Genomic DNA, 12,021 nt, shown 5'->3' on the forward strand with positions numbered 1-12,021 from the left:
GTAAATTGTCCATTTCGTAATGTTAGAGGAATATAATGAATGATTGTATTGGAATACAAAATTCCTATATAATTAGTCATCATCTTCCTGAGTGTGTAGCTTACTACTAATCTGTCTTTCAAGTTCTTGTCAATCGCTCTGTCATTCTGTATTTGATTGCACTAATAATGTCTTACATATTATCAGCAGTCAGGCTTTCAGTTCTCGCATTGTGTATATATATATACATACAGTATATATATGTACATATGTATATATATATATGTATATATACATATGTATATATATATATATAATATATATATATATATATATATATATATATATATATATATATATATATATATATATATATATATATATATATATATAGATAGAGAGAGAGAGAGAGAGAGAGAGAGAGAGAGAGAGAGAGACTGCCCAATTCAATCTGGAAAGTGTACGTTATATAGTATTTTAACCGCTTAAAAACTTCATGCATACAGAACTCAAAACAGGATCAAATTTTCCCACGTTGAATAATACATCCTGAAGTTTTTCTTTCCGAACCATTTCCTCATCGCTTGCAACTGCCTTTAGCGTGATATTAAACGCGTTCGTAATTGCATGATAAGCCACTTAAAGATTCAGTCGACTCAGTGAGGCGTGAACTGATAAGGAAGGCTTTGATGGGGGTCGTTCGCGATAAGAATTTCCATGCTTATGAGGGCACCTGATCTCCTTGCGTTATCATTTGCTTTCTCCCATGAAGAGTGTCGAAGCAGGTATTCGGATGGCGTAATAAAATGAAGTTTACGAGCAGAGAGATAAAACTGTTTTGTTATGGTGGTGTAATTGGTTTCCTAATTACAGCACGTACCAGAGAGAAACGAATAAAAATGCTTCGGCGCAATCGAGTTTTCAGTACAGCCGCTGCTGCTTATAGTGAAGGCCGCCGAAAATAGATCTCTATCTTTCGGTGGTCTCGGTGTATGTGCCGCGGCCCATGAAACTTTAACCACTGCCCGGTGGTGGTCTATCCTATATCGTTGTCAGATGCACGATTATGGGTAAGTTTAATCTTAATTAAAATAAAAACTACTGAGGCTAGAGGGCTGCAATTTGGTATGTTTGATGACTGGAGGGTGGATGATCAGCATACCAATTTGTAGCCCTCTAGCCTCGGTAGTTTTTAAGACCTGAGGGCGGACTGAAAAAAGTGCGGACTGAAAAAATGCGGACAGAAAAAAAAAGTGCGGACTGAAAAAGTGCGGGACAGGAAAAGTGCTGAAAATGACTGTGAAAAAGTGCGGAAAAAGTGCGGACTGAAAAAGTGCCGACAGAAAAAGTGCGGACTGAAAAAAATGCGGACAGAAAAAGTGCGGACTGAAAAAAGTGCGCACAGAAAAATTGCGGACTGGAAAGAGTGCGGGCAGAAATGGCTAAAAAAATGCGGACAAAGCCGGCCCAATAGTTTCCTTTTACAGAAAACAAATAAAAAGGGAAGCATTTGAGAAGTGACTGACCTGGTAGCAGCAGCTTTCCTGACTGGGCCATTATTCGTCCAGATTTCCATTCTATATTTCCCCTTTTGGTATCCTCTCTCTCTCTCTCTCTCTCTCTCTCTCTCTCTCTCTCTCTCTCTCTCTCTCTCTCTCTCTGTATCTTTGCTGTTGATTTGATTGGTAAATAGCTTGTGATATTTCCTCAAACTTTCGACTTTATATCGCTTCTCTGTCTAGCCTGTTAAATGGCGTCTGTCTATCCTGTCAAATGGTGTCACATTAAGACATCAGATTTACATGAATCTTACTTTTGGGATTTATTTTCAATATTTATTATTTTATCTGAATTTGATAAAAGGCTGTGTAAATGACTGATCATTTTGAATATCATAAAATCAATTATATATTTGTATATATATATAGTACATATATATTATACTGTATATATATTATATATATACATATATACAGTATATATATACAATTTGGTGTCCTAGACATGATAATGAAAATAAAATTTTGTTTTGCCAGGCGGTTATAGAGAAGACTTGATAGTTATCGTCAGTTTCGTAGTCTTATTTCATAATCAGTTATTCACCGGATTTTCATTTATCACAGCGTGTGAGATAATTGTTTTTGAATGATTCTGCATTTTGTGCTTTTCATGTAAATGCAATATAACGTTATTTTGTATGAATGCTATTAAAATCGCGTTCCCGGAATTTACAGCTACGACCTAAAGCAACGTTCTGGGTTCATCTTTTTTTTTTTTTTTCAGCAGACATTTCGTGCATTGGATGAATATGCGTTGCCTATACTTATGCACTGATTTCGTATTTGTGTGTACCTGTATATCTTATATGTATATTTATATATGTATATATACATACAGTACAGTGCATACAGTACATATATAAATATGTATATAATATATATATATATATATATATATATATATATATATATATATATATATATATATATATATATATATATATATATATATATATATATATATATATATATACACACACTCACACACACACACACACAATATCCAATTCATATGATTCCCAAAAAGCCGAGCACGCAGCCCGTCGGAAGAGGAGAAAGTAGCGACATGCATTCCTTTTGGCCTAGCGCCGAGGGACGGGGGAGATTTCTGAAAAAATGCATTATCTTGTTGCGGATTTCCTGGACGGGAGGATGGGATTAGCGTCGTCCTCGAAATCTCACAATACTTAAGACTCTCGGGCAGGAAAGGGAGGGGATTTAAAACTCTCTCAAGTTGGAGAGCTTTCAAAGAGTCGTTCCGTCAGTATTAAAACCGGCAGCGTGTCTGTACCTCCTCGGAGAGACTGGGTTTGAGTTTTGTGTAAAACTATTGTGCCGGCTTTGTCTGTCCGTCCGCACTTTATTCTGTCCGCCCTCAGATCTTAAAAACCACTGAGGCTAGAGGGCTGCAAATTGGTATGTTGGTTATCCACCCTCCAATCATCAAACATACGAAATTGCAGCCCTCTAGCCTCAGTAGTTTTTATTTTATTTAAGGTTAAATTTAGCCATAATCGTGCATCAGGCATCGATATAGGAAAGGCCACCACCAGGCGGTGGTTTAAGATTCATGGGCCGCGGTTCATATACAGCATTATACCGAGACCACCGAATGATAGATCTATTTTCAGTGGCCTTGATTATATGCTGTACAGAAAACTCGGCGCTTTTTTTTTTAAATTTTTTTACTTGTTTAATGTTGATGTTCTTGTTTAAGAGCACTTGAATAATGTTTGTGTGTGTATGTGTGTGTAATAATTGATTGATTTATGGCTGTTAAAACTGGCGTCACAAAATCTTGATTATTTACGCTGTAGGAAAAAAATAAAGTTTAAATAGGGAAATATCTAAATTAAAAGATAGATATAAATAGAATAAGTTTAAAATATAGTATCATATATAAAGAAATATATATATATATATATATATATATATATATAAATATATATATATATATATATATATATATATATATATATATAAAAATATATATATATATATATATATATATATATATATATATATATATATATATATATATATGAAATACAAGCATTCTCAAGTAAACAAAAGAACAAAAGGAATAAGTGGAATTAAGAGGGGTAAAAGAAAAGGAGGATTTCCCCCAACCCCCTTCGTAAACATCCACAATTGCTTTGGGATTCATATCGGCCCTCGGCGATTTTGTTTTTCATCATGTCGTGTAACGATATTATTGGCGCGTTTAACACGCGGATAATGATGGAAGTCCTGTTCCCTGTAATGCTTTCCATGAAACAAATTGGAATAATCCGTCTTTTTAAGTTTAGAGTTTTTTTTAACAATCTTGAGGTATTTTCCAGTTATAGATTTGCACTTAGTGGCTGCAGATTCTCTCTCTCTCTCTCTCTCTCTCTCTCTCTCTCTCTCTCTCTCTCTCTCTCTCTGCAGATTCATTCTCTCTCTTTCTGTCCCTCTCTCTGCAGATTTTCTCTCTCTTTCTCTCTCTCTCTCTGCAGATTCATTCTCTTTCTCTCTCTCTCTCTCTCTCTCTCTCTCTCTCTCTCTCTCTCTCTCTCTCTCTCCCAGCGGATGGAAACTGGAACTAAACAGATTCAACGCTAGTCATTATGGAACAGATTTCCCGCTGAAGCTGTGAAAATTACAACTATCGGCCAAGTCAACAAGAACTTAGATCCCCGTAGGGGGTTAGTGCCGTCAGTGCACCTCATGCGGTGCACTGTAGGCATCAATTAAAGGGTCTTTGCAGCGTTCCTTCGGCCCCTAGCTGCAACCCCTTTCGTTCCTTTTACTGTAACTCCTTTCATATTCTTTCTTCCATCTTACTTTCTACCATCTCTCTACAATTGTTTCAGCTTTTCAGCGCTGAGTGACCTCATAGGTACCAGTGCTTGGCCTGTGGCGTAAATTTTATATTCAGTTCAATTCAAGTCAGGATCTAATGATGGTTTACACTTAGTTCTCCTGACAAATGGCCGAACTGAATTGTTTATTATTATGATAATGCGTCAATTTGACAATTTCTGAAACAGTTCACACAAAACTCCATCTGTATTGCCTGTCCGGGAGTTTTCTTTCTTTAACATGTCTAAAAATAACAACACTTCATATTCTAGAAAGATCAACAACATAAAGAGGTCATTCAGTGTTTGTGAACATTACAACACTCATATACATCAGAAAATACCAGGCGAAATAAATGAAGCATTTGCCGTGCGTCTGTCGTATTTCTGAGCCGTTCCCTCACACTGGGTGTTCGTACATCGGGCCTAATGGCCCCACGTATTCCGGCTTCAGAATGCTCGCGGCAGATCATCCTTTAATTCGAACTCATCTGCACACTGGGCTGGAATTGTTTAATTCCTTAATTGGAGTCTGGCGGAAATGAAAGGTTTATTGGTTGGGTATTTGTGATTATTGGTCCGTGGAACGGCAAGACTTGTCTCGTCGTTTGATTGTTATAAAAACGTCTGTCTGTCAGTGCGATGGGCGTCAGTTTGTCGCTGCAACTATGTGAAATTAGTTATTCATGTGTTATTAATACATTCTCTTCATTTTTATGTTAGCTCCTGATAAAAAAGAATCTTCAAAAACCTTTCACACCACCAGCCGCTTTTTAGTTTTCTGTAAAAGAAAACTATTGTGCCGGTTTTGTCTGTCCGTCCGCACTTTTTCTGTCCGCCCTCAGATCTTAAAAACTACCGAGGCTAGAGGGCTGCAAATTGGTATGTTGATCATCGACCCTCCAATCATCAAACATACCAAATTGCAGTCCTCTGACCTCAGTAGTTTTTTTATTTTATTTAAGGTTAGAGTTAGCCATAATCGTGCGTCTGGTAACGATATAGACAGGCTACCATCGGGCGGTGGTTAGACTCACGTGCCGCGGCTCATACAGCATTATACCGAGACCACCGAAAGATAGATCTGTTTTCGGTGGCCTTGATTATACGCTGTACAGAAAACTCGCATTTTTTAGTTGTTTACAATTATACTCGTACTGCCCACGCCCTGCTGTGTCAGCTTCCCCCCGCCCCCCGCGTGTGCATATGCATGTTCGTCTAATTGTCACGTTTTACCTTTTTCGCGATTTAAAATCAAACACACACACACACACCTATATATATATTATATACATTCTTTGGTTTTATAACCCATATAACTTTCATTTTTTTATGTAGCTAGTTAAGTCTTCGTTGCTCCCTAAGATTCTTTATTTATTATCATGGAATTTCGGTGATTTGGAATTTATCGTCATGACCTTTTGGTTTTGTTCTTGGTGACATAGTGATTTTTTTATATATATATATATATATATATATATATATATATATATATATATATATATATATATATATATATATATATATATATATACATGTATATATATATATATGAGTATATATGTATATATATGTATACATAGATATAGAAATAATCAACACACAGTCACGCGTGGAACAGAAAGTAAATTTCTGACTCACATCAGGATCGAACCCAGGTATTTTAGGTAGCGCCCTTGCCTTTCAATTGAAAGACCTGGGGATCCTGATGTGGGCAGTGCATATACCGTATAATTATATATATATATATATATTCAGTTGATAATATATATATATATATATATATATATATATATATATATATATATATATATATATATATATATATATATATATATATACATACACACACACACACACACATATATATATATATATATATATATATATATATATATATATATATATATATATATATATATATATATATATATATATATATACACACACCCACACACATTTATACATTTGAGATATACGGCTCATATCAACTCCAAAATGGAAGAAAACGTACATCCCGTCCTCCTTTGTTTAGACAGTAATGTATTGTAAAATCCCATTTGCATACGAAATGTAATTGCATATTAAGTAAGCGCGTCCTTTGTCCGAGTTCTGTTTACCCAGATACATAACATCCAGAAATGTGAATAAATGTTGAGAGTAAATCAACAATGTATTGCGTGTCAACGCCCTTCTGCGGGTTTGACTATTTGTACTTCGCTTTTGGTGCAAAGTTTTTAAGATATTTCCAGTTTTTCTCGTGGAAGATGAATATATATATAAATATGTATATATATATATATATATATATATATATATATATATATATATATATATATATATATATATATATATATATATATATATATAATATTAGAGCCATAAAAATGCCAAAATGTTGAAAGTATAAGCTACATTTCAGAGAGCAACTGTTCTCTCTCTTCAGGCACTACTACTTGCCTGATGAGAGAGACGGTTGGTCTCTGAAATATAGCTTTCACTTTCTACATTTTGGCGTTTTTATGGGTTCCTTATATTCGATGGAATTCTGTTTTAACAGAAAAATATTTCACAGTTTTATACATATATATATAAATTTTTTGTGTGTCCTATAACAGAAACGATAAAGATAACGAAAACTTGAGCTATTTCTCCAATTTCACCGATTTTTTTTTTTTTTTTTTTTTTTGTGAATTTCGAACGTTAATTTGAAGGGGGAAGGAAAAGTCCCGCAAAGTCTTGACCTTCCCCCTCTTATGATTTATGACCATTTTTCATCTTTCTCTCTCGCGCCTTGCGAACTTTTTTTCTTCTCTCTGAGAGAAAACTTTGCTGACGATGCGATTTTTCCCGCGGAGACCCGGGGAGAGAGAGAGAGAGAGAGAGAGAGGGGGAGGTCTCCACGGAGAGCCAGAGTGAGAGAAGTCTCCACGGAGACCCAGAGAGAGAGAGAGAGAGAGAGAGAGAGAGAGAGAGAGAGAGAGAGAGAGAGAGAGAGATTTTCCCAATGAGACCCAGTGAGAGAGAGAGAGAGAGAGAGAGAGAGAGAGAGAGAGAGAGAGAGAGAGAGATTTTCCCAATGAGAGAGAGAGAGAGAGAGAGAGAGAGAGAGAGAGAGAGAGAGAGAGAGAGAGAGAGAGAGAGAGATTCCTGCCAAGTTTGTGACGTTTCTTTGATCCGCAGCAGACGTTCAATGTGCAACAAAAAATATGTATTTATTTCTTCCCCGTCTTACATTTCTTGTTTCCGACATTCACTCCTGGAAAGACGGAAATGTGAAAGAGAGAGAGAGAGAGAGAGAGAGAGAGAGAGAGAGAGAGAGAGAGAGAGAGAGAGAGAGAGAGAGAGAAAGGACCGTCTCACTATTAGTTTATTCCAGGAAACTTTTTTCATTTTTTATTTTTTGCCTTTTGAACCGAGTCCTTTGGGGGAAGTGTGCAGATTTGGTCCAATGAGTCTAGAAAGCAGAAAGAATAAAAAAAATAAAAAAAATAGACGTTTTCTGCCATTGTTGTATTTGCAGAAGGGAAAATCTTGGTAAGGAAACGGCCAGTTCTTTTCGGTCGGGATGTTGAGGGGGAAAAATTATTTTCCTTTTAATTATTTGGTGATGATTTTCCTCCAAGAACTTGTAAGGGGTTTTTCTTTCGACGCCTTTGCCGTTCCGTATTTCTTTTCTTATTTGCTGTAGCATTTTAATATATATTTAAGGAGCCGTATTTTTGGGAAAAACCATGAGATATATTTTTCATTTGTTGTAGCATTTTTATATATATTTAACGATTCGTATTTTGATTGAAAAACAGATTTCATACAATTAACTTCCAGCTAAGGGACCTTAGTGGTTACAGAAGTCAGGTCCAGAAGACTAAATACGAAACTTGAATAAAACAAATCTCAATAATATTATATTTCTTACACCCTTAACCTGGAATAGTTTCTCTACGTAGTAACTCACTTATTATTTTCAGTCATTCCTGCCGTCTCTGTTTCATCTTTGCTTGGCAAAATATTGGTTTGATTGGAGTTGAGTGAACTGAAAAAAGACGAAATGAAAAGCTGCTTACCAAATTCATATAAGTGCAAAATCAGATTTTCGTTGGTAGTGGACATCCTTTTGTGGTCACTAAAAAGGCTTTGATTGTATGCACCAATATTGTCTCTTGTGATACATTGTAATTCACTGCTTTATTACGATACTCATTCACGTAGTTTAATAGCGTGTCAGTTTATATTGACTATACGTCATCACCTTGAATATTTAAAAATTTTTTTTTTTTGCCGTTCGACATTGACTCACTTGCAAGAGAACGGTTTTTCATTTCCTCGTTATAAAGTTATTCATAAAGTTATTCAGTGTTATTGAAAGTTATTCAAGAAACCAATACTACTTGATTGCAAAACATGTCTCGAATTCGTGATTGTTTTACCTACCTCCATTAACTGACGTTGCAATTATAGATAAGAGTTTTCTTCACGTCAAACGACATACGAATGTTACCTAATTAACGAACAGAAGTTTGTCCAGTTATATTTGACGCAATTATAAACAACTAAAAAATGGGCCGATGTTTCTTCGGCGCAATCGAGTTTTCTGCACAGACGCTGCAGCGTATAATCAAGGCCACCGAAAATAGATCTATCTTTCGGTGGAGGTATAATTCTGCTTGAGCGGCGGCCCATGAATCTTTAACCACGGCCTGGTGGTGACCTGTCCTATATCGTTGCCAGAATCAAGATTATGGCTAACTTGAACCTTAAATCACAATCTAGATGAAGTCTCTCATTTATTATTATTATTATTATTATTATTATTATTATTATTATTATTATTATTATTATTATTATTATTATTATTATTATTATTATTTGGGCTTTTTCAGTTAGTAGCCAGTGTAATGTAAATTCGATATGAATGGGCATTTGTGATAATATATGAAAATATATATAAAAAAATCAAAATTGACAAATGTTTTTGTGTATAAATATATATATATTATTATATATATATATATATATATATATATATATATATATATATATATATATATATATATATATTCATACACACAAAACGGAAATTGATATGAATGGGTATTTGTGATAATATATGAAAATATATATAAAAAGTCATGTTGGAATTATTGACAAACTTTCCGTTTTGTTTGTATGAATATATATATATATATATATATATATATATATATATATATATATATATATATATATATATATATATATATATATATATATATATATATATACACAGGATATATATATATGTATAAAGAATTTTTTTATAAGTTACAAAACGCGTTTTGAGAAAGACGGTTATATAAACCAGGTTATTCTCACGCTACGGAAGGAGTGTCTCTCTGCACTGCTTATTGAGCTCAAGACTCAGTCCTCTTACGCTTTGAAATGAGCTGCACGAAAATATAATTTGTTCGTGAATGGGAAGAGAGAGATTTTTTTCTCGTATCTTTATATAATGGCGTTACCTTCCCTTCGTGGGAGGAAGATGGTGTACTTATGTTTATTTTGCTGTTAAAATTATGAATATATATTTTTTTATGTTTCTATCTTTTGTTTTTAAATACAGAATTCGTTGCAAAGGGAATTATTTATGCTGTTGTTCTTAAGAGAGATTGAAAACTGTTTGAGTGAATGAGTTTCAGAGTCTGTATATAATAGCATTACCTTCTTTATTTTGCAGTTAAAATTATGAATATACTTTTTTTTAATATTTCTCTCTTTTGTATTTAAATTCAGAATTCCTTGCAGAGGAAAGTATATGTGATGTTCTTAAGGGAGATTGGAAAGTGTTTTAGTGAATGAGTTTCAGTCTTTATATAATAGCGTTACCTTCTTTATTTTGCTGTTAAAATTATGAATAAATATTTTTTGAATACTTGTCTCTTTTTCAAAGGAAATTATTTGTGTAGATGTTCTTAAGAGAGATTGGAAAGTGCTTAGTGAATGAGTTTCAGATTCTCTATATAATAGCGTTATTTTCCTTCGTGGGAGTAAGATGATGCACTTACGTTTGTTTTGCTGTTAAAATTATGAATTTTTTTTTTTATATATTTCTTTATATTTAAATACAGAACTCCTTGGATAAGAAATTATTTGTTTTTCGTAAGGGAGATTTAATAGTGCTTTGCTGAATGAGTTTACTGATAATAATTACTTTTTTAAAAATACCAAACTGCAAAATGTCCGAAGAATGAAGGTGTCTTTTTGCAAGTATCAAAACAAAATGTAAAAATGTCCGCATCTTTGTCCAAAGATTATACGCAGATTACGAAGGATGATATTTGTATTTTAACAAAAAGTATATAGCAAAAAGCAGTGAGTAACCGAGGGAACAGTGAAAAAAAATTATTTTGAAATAAAAATGTTTTTATTTTTTTTTTTATGCTGGCAATGATAATTTTTATATGCCTCGATAGATACTAAATGTTTTCCCGTAGGGAGTAAGTGCCGTCAGTGCATCTCACGCGGTGCACTGTAGGCATTACTTAAAGTTCTTTGCAGCGTCCCTTCCCCTAGCTGCAACCCCTTAAATTCCTTTTACTGTACCTCTGTACATATTCTCTTTCTTCTATCCTACTTTTCTCCCTCTCCTAACAACTGTTATACCTTTCAAACCTCCTTGCTGTTAGTTTCCGTGTCGGCACTGAATGACCTCATAAGTCCCAGAGCTTGGCCTTTGGCCTAAATTCTATATTCTACCTATCTGTCTATCGATACTGAATGTTTCAAACATCATTATACCTACTTGAAATGTTATAAAGTATATAATGTATTATTATGGCTTGTGTTAAATTTTGAACTCGAATACAGCGCACGTTTTTATGTTGTGAGTCGATTAGGTTACGTATGTAAATATACTTGTTACCTAATATGCTCACAAAAGCATATGTATAATTATGCGGTTTATTAGTATTCTAAACTTAAATAAATAAAGAAATTTACAGAATTCCAAAACACTTTCCTGGTATTGTATTGTTATAATGACCAGACATAAATGGTTAGTTAACTCCCGTTTTAATTTTAGGTATTTTTGGCTTCCACGAGTCATTAATTTAAACCTATTTACATTTTTCATTTTCCCTTTTTCCCCCAGGAAATGAAAAGAATATGGCTTGTTTTTCCTGGAATAACACGTCTCCAATGCCGTCATACTTCCAGGAAGTTCCCGCAGAACATGGATACTTCCAGGAAGTTCCAGCAGAACATGGATACTTCCAGGAAGTTCCAGCAGAACATGGATACTTCCAGGAAGTTCCAGCTGAATGGAAGACTGGTAAGTTAAACTTAGTTTTCTAGCTTCCAGTATGTTGAGTAGATTTGCTGCTCTTGGAAAGAAGTGGCATTGAATGTCTTTTCTTTAGGAATTGGTTCTTAATTATATTCTATATTAATTTCCAACTCGTTTTTCTATACGTTTTACACACGGGAAAATTGGTTATATCTTCCGTGTATTTAGTGCTTTCATTACTTTGGGTGATCTTTTGTGCTTTTGAAAACCCAGACGTGAATATGAGTTCCAATAGTGTTATGTATGTATGTATGTACATTATATATGTATGTATATATGTACATATATATATACATATACATATAGATATATATAT

General features: G+C 34.1%; 1 long non-coding RNA gene across 1 annotated transcript in view; it reads left to right on the plus strand.

Annotated features, from left to right (window-relative positions):
* The window catches only part of LOC136847019 (uncharacterized), a 54,516-nt gene extending 42,890 nt beyond the window's left edge, over positions 1 to 11,626 (plus strand). Inside the window, exon 3 of the long non-coding RNA XR_010855580.1 lies at positions 11,511 to 11,626. This is a non-coding gene — a long non-coding RNA (uncharacterized lncRNA). The remainder of the gene's footprint in view (positions 1 to 11,510) is intronic.
* Positions 11,627 to 12,021: the final 395 nt, after the last annotated feature.

The sequence above is a fragment of the Macrobrachium rosenbergii genome, chromosome 16 (assembly GCF_040412425.1).
Source record: "Macrobrachium rosenbergii isolate ZJJX-2024 chromosome 16, ASM4041242v1, whole genome shotgun sequence".
In the NCBI taxonomy this organism is placed as follows: Eukaryota; Metazoa; Arthropoda; class Malacostraca; order Decapoda; family Palaemonidae; genus Macrobrachium; species Macrobrachium rosenbergii.